The 11,480-nt window shown below is 39.1% G+C and overlaps 1 long non-coding RNA gene across 1 annotated transcript; it reads left to right on the top strand.

Annotated features, from left to right (window-relative positions):
• Positions 1–4,893: 4,893 nt before the first annotated feature.
• On the top strand, positions 4,894–8,871 carry LOC134531201 (uncharacterized). The gene is made up of 3 exons (XR_010074967.1): positions 4,894–4,983; positions 6,470–6,709; positions 8,734–8,871. It is a non-coding gene; the product is annotated as an uncharacterized LOC134531201 (long non-coding RNA).
• Positions 8,872–11,480: the final 2,609 nt, after the last annotated feature.

Below are 11,480 nucleotides of genomic sequence, written 5' to 3'. Positions count from 1 at the left end.
CCTTTTTAGTAATTATGAGCATACCTTTTCATAAGGCGCCTACTGAAAAATGATAAATATAAACACTTAAATTTAATATTTAAGGCGTGTTCTACTTATGTAGATTTATTTTAAATGTTCCTCTATTGTTACACTTCCATTTTCTATTTTAAACACATATCTATGGAGTTGGCTAATATCTATGCTTCCTGATAAGATTGTCTAAGGTATACATATATCTTTGGCATTAATGAATCAGTGTGGCGTCGTCCGGCCTAAGGCTGCCTTAAGCCCGACCTGCAACCGCCAGCATCTGACCCCGCTGACGGAACACACCCCTAGCTAAACCAACCCGAGTCAGGCAAGCCTCCCAACTCTAAGGTGAAACTGTTGCCACAGCACTTAACCACCATACTGCTTGACCCGCACACCTAATTATTAGACGCCACTCACCAGTTTCCCAACCCCCTCTGGGGAAAGTGCGATGCAGGAGTGCCCGGGTCACTCCCGCAGGAACGTGTTAACCTATGAGCGTGAGTGTCCCCCTTGCGACCTTCCGCTTAATCAAGTGTAGTGTTATGTCTACCAAATTAGGCCTCCGCGTTTTTACGCATAAGCAATCACTAGAGTAGTCAACAAGCGACGAACAGTCTCTAGCGTGACTTTGGATTTTCAAACATAATTTTACGTAAATTTCATTAGCATAATTATTATAGGTAGGCCTTCTGTCGCCTAATTTGCCTATAACTAATTATTAATAGAATTTGTGTACAACCATAACTTACTCATGTTTCATATTTTTCGAATAACGGCACTTTAGGAACCTTGGCGCGAGAGAGTGCTCACCCCCTCCCTCGCGCCAGGGCCAGACGCCAGTACCGCGCGACTCGCGAACCGGGGCGGACATAGTGTCTTCGCTGAACTGTTCATTCTGGTAACTATTAACTCATCGTCCTAACCCTTTTTCTTAACTACCCCCCGCGTCCTTTTACGGTGCAGGGCTTAGCCCGGCCGCTTAACGCCTCGCTCGCGTGTGACTTAGACCCGCAGTGTAGTCACTTCACGGCACGGGCCGACTCCCGAGGACTCAGAACTTTATTTAATGTGTCAGGTACACGAGTGCCGATATCAACCGTGTAACAGACTTGTTCGCTAGATTCGATTCGGACCGCGGCTCACACAGGTGAGCCCGGCCTCCACTCAGCTTGTAATTTACGGGATTGGCCGCCTACAATCGCCACTGGCGTTAGGGTATCACGTAGGAAGCAGTGCCTTTCAACCTACGTAATTTTACAGTGTAATGTGTCGTGTAACTCCCTTTGTAACGCGTCGTGTCACTCCGTATGTAATTGCAAACATACGTATAGTGCAGGCTATGCCCAATCAGTGCGCGCTGCGCAATTGAAAGACGTCTCAGAAAACCCGTGTACATTATTTGTAGTAAGTACCGCCCACGATCCTAGTAGACCATGCAAGGAGCGAAACACCCACACCCACATCATGGTTGGAGCAGCTAGCCTGGCGCCCACCCGGAGAAACACCTAACAGCCACATATCTGCTAGGACACACGCCCGGTCTCGAACACGAGACCCCAGGCGACAGCAGGTGAGTGATGAGTGTAACTATATATATGATAATTTTAATCTTAAATATATGTATTGATTATTAAAATAAATCAAATATTTCATGATGTACGACTTTAGTTACTTGAAAATAAAGAAATTGAATTTGATATGGTTAAAGTTTTCAGTAGTCAACTGTATCAAAATAAAGGGACTAAGGATAAAGATGTACATATGTCATAAGGTTACAGATACGTCTATTTTTTTCAATGAAATGTAATTTTATTATATACATTAAGAAATAAATAAAACTACTTGAAATTTTTTTATAAATGCAGAACAAATCTTGTTATACTTATACCTCTATTAGAACCATACATTGGTTATGTAAAAATGGCCGAGTAGTTAAATACATTGCCTTTTTGTTCGATATTTTCTGATGTACAGGGTCTAGTGATTTGAAGCCACCCTATTGGAAATACTTTAACTTACTTTGTTATAAAAAATGTGTACTTCATATGGAACATCGACCTTAAACGCAACAGAAAAAAAACAACTACTGCACTCTAGTTTTGTGATGTGAGAACCAAGATGACTACCACCAGCAGACGACAATACAATGTGATGACCAGTGACTCTAGAGAACTACTGGAAACATGAGAACTAAGATGGTGGTCATAGCAGGAAATAATCCATAATGGCGACCAGCGACACTAGCACACTTTAGTAGGTGATGTGAGAAACACTTGGCTACCACTTTGCAGACGACATTCCAAGATGGCTACCTAAATTTGATTGCTGTTTAAAAACTGAGCATAGTTCAAGAGGACTGAGATAGTTCAAGTGTAATAATAGAGCAGGGAGCAGGGAAAAATTTAAATCCAAGATGCTGGATCTAGATGACGGTGGATTCAAATCATCCAAGACAGTTGAATGGTCAATGTAAGTTCAATGAAGATGACGAAATCTAATACGCGGGGACCCAGGATATCAGTTTGGGGGTCAAAGGTTAAGCGGACAAGTTGGCGGAATCCAAGATGGCACACCTCTCAACTTACGATGTACACACATTTCAGATGAACAACTATTGCCATTAAAAGTCAGAACTATTACAAAATTCGTCAAAACGTTTAAACATATATGACTTCTCACAATTATTTTTTGTTAATATAATAGGCCTAATAATAATTGTAGAGATGCTATACACGCAATTTAAAAAAAAAGTTTTAAAAAACCAAAAAAACAGGCTTTTATATAAAATCCAATTAAAGATAGAATATTAATTTTTATAAATTTGAATCGAGAATAGTGTAAATAAGAAAAAAAAATATTTTATTGTAAATTAAGCGTGGCGTGCTTTTTAAGATATTATCAAAATGATAATCCTTCTACTCATATATGTCAATAAAATATTTATAACTATTGACACCATGCACCCCACGCTTTTTTTTTCACAATAAAATACATTTTTTCTTATTTACACTATTCTTGATTCAAATTTATTAAAATTTATTTTCTATTTTTTTAGTTGGATTTTCTATAAAAGCGTGTTTTTTTAGTTTTTTTAAACTATTATTTATTTTTCATTTTTTGTCGGATTTTCTATAAAAGCGTGTTTTTTTTTTGTTTTTTAAGCTATTATTTATTTTTCATTTTCTAGTTGGGTTTTCTTTATTACATCAATTTACTATTAAAGTAAGTCTGAGTAGATATTGGCTGCTTTTAAAATATATATTCTATATAGCGTGTTGAAGAACTATAGTACCTACACAATATTTTCAATATCCTACTATGAAAATCAATGATTTTCAATAAAATTGGTAAGTCATTGATGTTTATTCTAAGTCAGTAACTTATCCGAGAAATGAGCAATTTGGGCGCCTGCTGCCTCCCTTGGATGAGATAGCTGGTTCTCAGGTTCCCTCTCCGAAAATTTCATCTTATTCAAAGTTGGTAACTTATCCGAGAAATAGGTGAATGGCGCGCCTGGTGGTTTCCCTTCTTGGTCTTGACGCAAAGACACTAGGTAGGTACCAGTTTTAGGAACACAAAAAATTGCTAATCCTGATTACCCTAGTAAGGATAAAGATCTAACTGTTTAAAATATTGAATTGTCATCGGTCCTTGATAAGTATGCCAAATTTCGAGTTAATACGACGTTTTGAAGGGGGTCAAAATCACGTTCAAAGTTTCCATTACATACTAACATACATACGTATGAAGCTAATATAAGCGTGTTAAAAAGGATCAGGCTGAACCTAGGTGGAGAATGACATGTTAAAAAGGATCAGGCTGAACCTAGGTGAAGAATGACGTGTTAGAAAGGATCAGGCTCAACCTAGGTGAAGAATTACGTGTTAAAAAGGATCAGGCTGAACCTAGGTGCAGAATGACGTGTTAAAAAGGATCAGGCTGAACCTAGGTGGAGAATGACGTGTTAAAAAGGATCAGACTGAACCTAGGTGCAGAATGACGTGTTAAAAAGGATCAGGCTGAACCTAGGTGCAGAATGACGTGTTAAAAAGGATCAGGCTGAACCTAGGTGGAGAATGACGTGTTAAAAAGGATCAGGCTCAACCTAGGTGAAGAATGACGTGTTAAAAAGGATCAGACTCAACCTAGGTGGAGAATGACGTGTTAGAAAGGATCAGGCTGAACCCAGGTGGAGAATGATGAAGGACGAGCTTGCCAGAGGACTCGTGGCTCTTGTCTGGATGTTAGGCTCCCGGACTGAGAGTCCTGGTGTTGCAGAGGGCAGGGGGAACCCACGCGGCATCCCCTCCGCGGCTCTTCCCCGCGCTGACAGCTGGGAACCGAACCAGCAGCCAAGAGGGAAGGGGGCTGAACCACTCCCAGGGTGTCCACAGTTAGTACTTTCCTACTAGATCTAGTACTTTTATAAGATTTTTGGTGGTCTAGTGCATCTACGCTCAGATCTAGTACTTTTTTTTCTTTAATATAATAATATTACAGTAACTCCAATATGTTTTATTATTAAGCATAATTATTTTTAAAAACTATGTAATGTATGTGTGTGTGGTGTGATATTTAAGTTAGAGCATTGCAATTTAATAATAACTTCCTAAATTGTTAAAACCATGACAAATTATAATTTAGTACTTTTTTTTTCAAATCTAGTAGTTTTTTCTCGCCTAAGTTGGTACGAAATATGTTTTCCTTGTGGACACCCTGACCACTTCGTCACCCGCCCGTCCCGGGACTCCGCCTGGGGCGTGTGTTCTGAGACAGGCGTGAGTCAGGCGTGTGTACCGCGAACAAGCACTCAGGGGAGCCAACGTGATGACCACGAGGCTTATCTCTCGAGGTGAGTGTTGTGCCCCTTATCTGCCGGAGGAGATAGCAGGCTCCAGCTCTTATAGAGCCTCGCCCTCCGTGGGGTGTCACTCCTGCAGCCGAGTCTGCCGTCCACTCCGAGGTCTGGTGAGTACCAACAGCAGCACTCCTCGTCTCAGGGCGGCCAGCCATGTCGCGTCGTCCCCAGATCTGGTCATCGCCCCCAACATTCTGTTTGGACCCTTATCAGCTTTGGAAAAAAGTCTGTTTACTATCCAGAATCCAGCTCCCTGTAGGTATCTGTGTCGTTACATCGGCGCATGGCCATCCGAAACAAAGGTTGACTTGATGTACGCTTTTGGACATACGCCATTGCTAAAGCACATGTATGTCTGTAGACGAAAACTACGAAAAACACAAAAGACAAAATCACAAATTAAGAAAAAAATTGCTGTTATCAACAGGATATAAACACCATGGAATATTATGTGGTGTTTATATCCTGTTGACAACAGCAATTTTTTGCTTAATTTGTAATTTTGTCTTTTGTGTTTTTCGTAGTTTTCTTCTACAGACATACATGTGCTTTAGCAATGGCGTATGTCCAAAAGCTTAAATCAAGTCATGCACTCCCATTGCACATATCTTTCAAAGATCATCTCAAATAAAGGTTATAAAACAGAGCACTAACTTTACTATTGTCAGAATGAAACTCTGTGGCCAGTTGAACTCCTCTACTCTCTTTGGACAACATCGGTGGGCTTTAAATTGAAGGCCACTCGGATAAAAATTTTTTTTGAATATAAGTAGGATTGCAAGTCATTCAAATCGGATATGACTGCCTTTGCTATTCGATTTTGTTCTCCTTATTTGCTTCATATTTGCTCCTTTCAAGAGATATTAACCGCGAACCACACTACAACCCACACAGCCATTTGGTTGATCACCTACTTATCTACCTTCATTGCTCACGTAGACCTACCTACTCCCATATCTAAAACTACTTACTCCCTAGAATATACTAATTTTATTGTCAACGAGAATGGTTCGTTTCATTTTCTGGTGAATATGTTTTAAATATTTTTAAGTTATGATGGTGATATTAATAAATAAGTAATTTCAATTACATTTTAATTGTTATAGGTAAAAAAAAATCTGGCTCCTTCCTGGTCCATGCAGAAACTAAATAAATGGCCTGAATTTATTTTTCCGAACCATACATATTTGGAGACTACTGGCAAGTTTTTTTTTGGCCCCGAAGATACCAGAGGAAACTATAGCATCGAGGTCATAACACTCGCTTCTGTTCTATGTGCACCTGAGTTGGCGCAAGTGCAAAACATTAAACTCAGTTTGCAGGAGAACTCGGGGTCAGGTCTCGGTTATGTTTTCCAAGGTTGGCATCAATGCCGGGATGGACCATTGGCAATTACTTCTGTGTTGTCCTGCGTGTATCCGCCTCTAATTGCCTCCATACAAGTCGTACGGCCAAATTAAATACTTAACTACGTATGTGATCTGGGTCCCTTTCCGTGTGGATACGACACTGCAATCAACTCCACTACGTAATTCATACCGCTCATGTTTTGTTTGTTTGCGAAAATCAGCTGAAGTGAAGGTGTGATTGTTTCAGTTGAGTGAATATAAATGCCTGGACCGCCGCACCACCACGGCCCACCGCCTCCGCACCACCATGAGCCGCCTCCACCACACCACCATGAGCCGCCTCCACCGCACCATGGGCCTCCACCACACCACCATGAGCCGCCTCCACCGCACCACCATGAGCCGCCTCCACCACACCACCATGAGCCGCCTCCACCGCACCACCACGGCCCACCGCCTCCACCACACCACCACGGGCCGCCCCCAGGTAACGCTACCAAAGATGAGCCCAACTTCTTGATAATTATGATTTGTACAGCATGATTAACTATCCTGTGTAAACACTTTCATTAAAAAAATTTCCAAATGAATGATGTTAAATTAAGTTTAAAGCAAAGTTTTATGTTGCCCTGGTATGCGCAGAGTGGAGCATGATGGTTATTGCAGTCCAATATTTACTAACGCAAAGTCTGAGCGTCAAACTCTTTTCCGTTTAAAACTGTAACTCCAGTGTACAGCACTGAATGCCACGACATGGGAGCATGAAAACTCATGTTTCTGATCACAGCATAATGAAAATGAGCAGGAAAGACAAACCTGTGGTTTCATTTGCACGGAGGTTATCCTGCACACTCTGACGGTGCCTTGTCGGGAAGCCAGTTTCACTCATGGCTGGGCTGCACAGTTGGAATTTCCTTCATTGTTGAGTTGTTATCGGTTAAGAGCCTCCCAAAACTTCTCACATATTATTAGTCCATTCGAGAATGCTAAGTGAATGCAAAATAATCAAAGACTGAACAAAAAAAAGAAACTAATGTTAACGTCTCTTTGAAATAGCTCAATATGAGTTCTCTCAACACATCCATCCACTGATTTGCCTTTTCTTTACGCTTGTATCTGAAGGACGTGTGACAGCTTGGTTTTGTGGCCGAGATCCCTGACAAGTGATTAGAAGGTTCCTGGTTCGAGTCTCAGTTCAAGCGGTTATAAATGGCTCATCTTCCTAGTATCATCCTGTCACACCAGTTCTGGTCATGCAACAGTCGTCTCTCCTTGACAGAGCCTGGAGATCCTAACAAATATCTTGATTGATCCATCAACCATCCTACAGAAAACAGCACATGACAAACATCAGTTATCTCATAGTCACAGCTGATAACACCTTATCAGCAGCTAGCTGTTTTTACCGAATGCAGGCAATAAATAAGACTTAAGCAGGAGATTGCATCACAACCTTCCTTCAAATTTCTTCACGTCTTTGCTGGGGCTAAGCCATTGTGTGGAACTTATAAGCTTATTCCATGGCAGGACACTTGTTTAGTTTCTTACATCAGAAAATTGCACATTGTCACAGAGCTAGGAATTATGTCAGATTTCAAATAAAGAGACTGCACAGTGTTTTACTAGCAGGTTAGACTTCGTGATTCCTTAATAGAATGCGAATGATAACGATTTAGTAGGCTGTGCCTTCCATTAAAATATATTTTTCTTTTAGAATTGCCACTGAATATTTCTGTCACAAGTATTAAGTATTTTCTACTGGCTTAGAACACTCTGAGCATCTGGAACAAATCACAAGTCAATCACACTAGTGAAGTACCTGTATGTACAAATTTTATTACAACCAGGTACCAAAATACCATGTGGTATCATACCCCCTCTACCCGTGATTCAAGCAATCACAATGAATGTAACTGGCTATTTGCTGATTTATAAGCTACGGGTTGCTCACAATGTGTAGAAGTGGTTTGCAAATTGATGTTAGGGCAACAATTTTGAAAGGAACTTTTAACTAACACACAACCACTCCACTCTCTCAATCCAATACAAAAATGCAAATATTTATTTATAATGTTCATGATATCGCTGTCTGTGCCTAAATTGTAAGATTGTGAGTGTGGTGCTCTGGAAGATAATTTACAACATGAACTACACTGTTATCGATCAGACGTCTTGGCAGCTGTAATAATGGGGTTGAGAGTGGGATAAGAGAGGTAATAGTTACAACTTTGCCTTGAAAACGTGAGTGATTGCAAGAGTGCGTTTATACGTCCTGTTATTTCTGTCTCGTTTATTTATGCTTACTGACGAAGTTCCCTCTGCAGAACTCTCTTTGTGGTCGTCATAGAGTGGTTTGACAGTGACTGACCTTGTGTCGTGCACCATGAAACGATGCCCTGCAATGGCAAATGTCTACAAGTTTTCGTTTCATCATCTTCCCAAATCCAAGTATCATTCTAAGAAACGATGCCTTGTTGACTCGATGGTGATGCTCGCTTGTCTCTCTTACAGGTCCACCCCACCACCACCACCCGTACTGAGAGCTGAGCTCCGGAGTGGATCCTCAGTCTAATGCTGATCTGAATACCAACCAGCTGAAACATGTATGCCTTGTATGTACTAAATAAACTTTCGCCTAACTTTTGTTTACTACTTGTACCAGTTTTATGATTTCAAAACAGGTCTGCGAATTTGGCGATTCCATTCGGAGACAGTTGTGGATTTTTTTAAAAAAAACGTAAGCTTCCTTTTCACTTGAATGCTTGAACCTCGGTTTTTAGACATACCCTTGGATTACTCTTCCTGACGTCACACAGAGGAATGGCATGACTAAGGATGACTCAAGAAACACCCAAGAGTGACTATAAAATATGAAGATTAGTAAAATACATTGTTATTTATTTTAAGTTTCGATGTGATCTGGTAGTAAACTTACATATATACTCCAGATACTTTATTGTATTTGTAAGAAGACTGTATTCCGATATATCGAGTGCACTGTTTATGAACCAGTCACTATAGTGATAACTGGTGATCGATAATAAGGAGTCTAGGAAAGTACCAAAAACTGTGGTCCAGACATAAATACATATATAGTGTTGTCAAAATTGTACCCCGCGACTAAATAAATTAGTACTATTTCTGAACTGCGTACCTGTACTTTATTTTATATTTTATGCACCAATGGGAAGATTTATGTATGCTCCGTGTATGGTCTAAATATATTCTTCAACTGGCAAATTTGTCAAATAAAATGTAGTAAAGGTAAGTTACAAGGCTATTAGTTTATATGCTTGCTGGCGTTCCTCGCAAGACATCTCCCTACACTAACACAGATGACTTCCTTGAAGCTAAGAGGCAAGAGGCAAAGCCTCACCTACACTGTCAAAAAATTCGTAATATTACATATACAGAGGTTTGTTAATGTTACATTTTGTCATGTTATTTTGAAAACCTAGTAAAGTTTATGTAATTATACACAAATGTTTCTAGAAAACCAAATCGTGCTACAGGGTTAGGTAAAACTATACAGCTATTCATAATTTACTACACACATATATTACATACATTTTTTAACAATAGTTTTAGTCAATATTTAGATAGTTTAACAAAAATAAGAATGGCTTCGATAGTTTACCACTAGGTACATAAGTTTTATTTATTTTCTCATTCCAACCCCAGGTTTTTTCAACCTCCTGCATTAATGGTTTGTATTATAAAAAAATTGTTTTAGACATAAGTTTTAGATAAAAATTATAAGATTTACAAACATTTTGAACGTATTTGATAGTGTACCCACTAAGGGAGTTATGAATCTTTTAAATTCTACCCCTTATTTTTCAACCCCTTTCAGCAATTGTTCGACTAATCAAAAATATTTTCAGACAAAATTTTTAGACAAAAGTTATAAGATTTACAAAATATCCGAAAGAATTTGATGTTGTACCTACGATGGGAGTTGCGATTTTTTTTTGTCCTTTGACCCTTATTTATTCTACCCCTTGGAGTAATGGCTGGACATTTAAAAAAATATTATAGACGACAGTTGCAAATAACAATTTAAGGGTTTACAATCAAACAGAACGGATCTAACGGTGTTCATTGTACGTAAATTGTTATTTTTTTAAATTCGAACCCTTTATTTTTCAACCCCTGGCAACAATAGTTCGTCTTATCAAAATTTGTTTCAGGCAAAAGTGTTAGCTAAAAAATTATAAGATTTACAAACAATTTGAACGGATTTGCTAGAATACCTACTAAAGGAGTTATGCATTTTTTTTAATCCTACTATTTTTTCAACCCCTTGCAGCAATGGTTTGTTTAGTCAAAAATCGTCAGATAAAAGTTTTATATAAATATTTTATGATTAATACACAATTTGTAAAAATCGATGTTGTGCCACGAAGGGAGATATGATTTTTTCGTCCTCCAACCCTTGTTTTTTCAACTCTTTGAAGTAATGGTTGGTCGTATCAAAAACCTATTCATACAAAATATTTTGGTATTACTCCTACGAGTTATACGTTCAACGGAAGTGATACTTACCTTATTGTGGGACTTACAGAAATTTTTATGTTTTTCAAAAAACCTTTCCCCATTTCTACCCATTTGGTCGGATATTGCCCATTAACGAATTCGAGCGAGATTTGATGTATCAGTTTGGAAGTGATTTGTGAAAAATCGTGACAGTTATCGTTTACTGTGTGTGTATATATATAAACACACACACACTAATATTATAAAGCTGAAGAGTTTGTTTGTTTGTTCGTTTGTTTGTTTGAACGCGCTAATCTCAGGAACCACTGGTCCGATTTGAAAAATGCTTTCAGTGTTGGATAGTACATTTATCGAGGAAGGCTATAGGCTATATTATATTATCAATAACATTAGGGATCCTTACTAAAAGTCCAATTTAGAATCAAATGCGTTGGAGGGGGTTATATACAACATGCAGTACACGTACGAAGTGTGTGTTGACAATTCCGCAGGCGCTAGAAGTTTATTAAGCGAAATACCACTCACTGACTCACTTATCACGAGATCTCTAAAACTATACACCCGATTGACTTGAAATTTAGCACAGTTACTCATTTTGTGATTTAGACGCTCACTAAGAACGGATTCTGCGGAAATCCGATCCCAAGGGGAGTTTCGGGGGCGTAATATATCAAAATTTCCAGTTTTTGGTAGGAAATCACCATGGCAACGGCTGTGGCTTTGTTGATGCTTCATTCGTCTGTATGGCAACGACTATTTCA

This window comes from Bacillus rossius, chromosome 1, assembly GCF_032445375.1.
Source record: "Bacillus rossius redtenbacheri isolate Brsri chromosome 1, Brsri_v3, whole genome shotgun sequence".
Lineage (NCBI taxonomy): Eukaryota > Metazoa > Arthropoda > Insecta > Phasmatodea > Bacillidae > Bacillus > Bacillus rossius.
The sequence above is the reverse complement of the archived record's forward strand: the minus strand, read 5'-3'. Positions and strand labels throughout refer to the sequence as shown.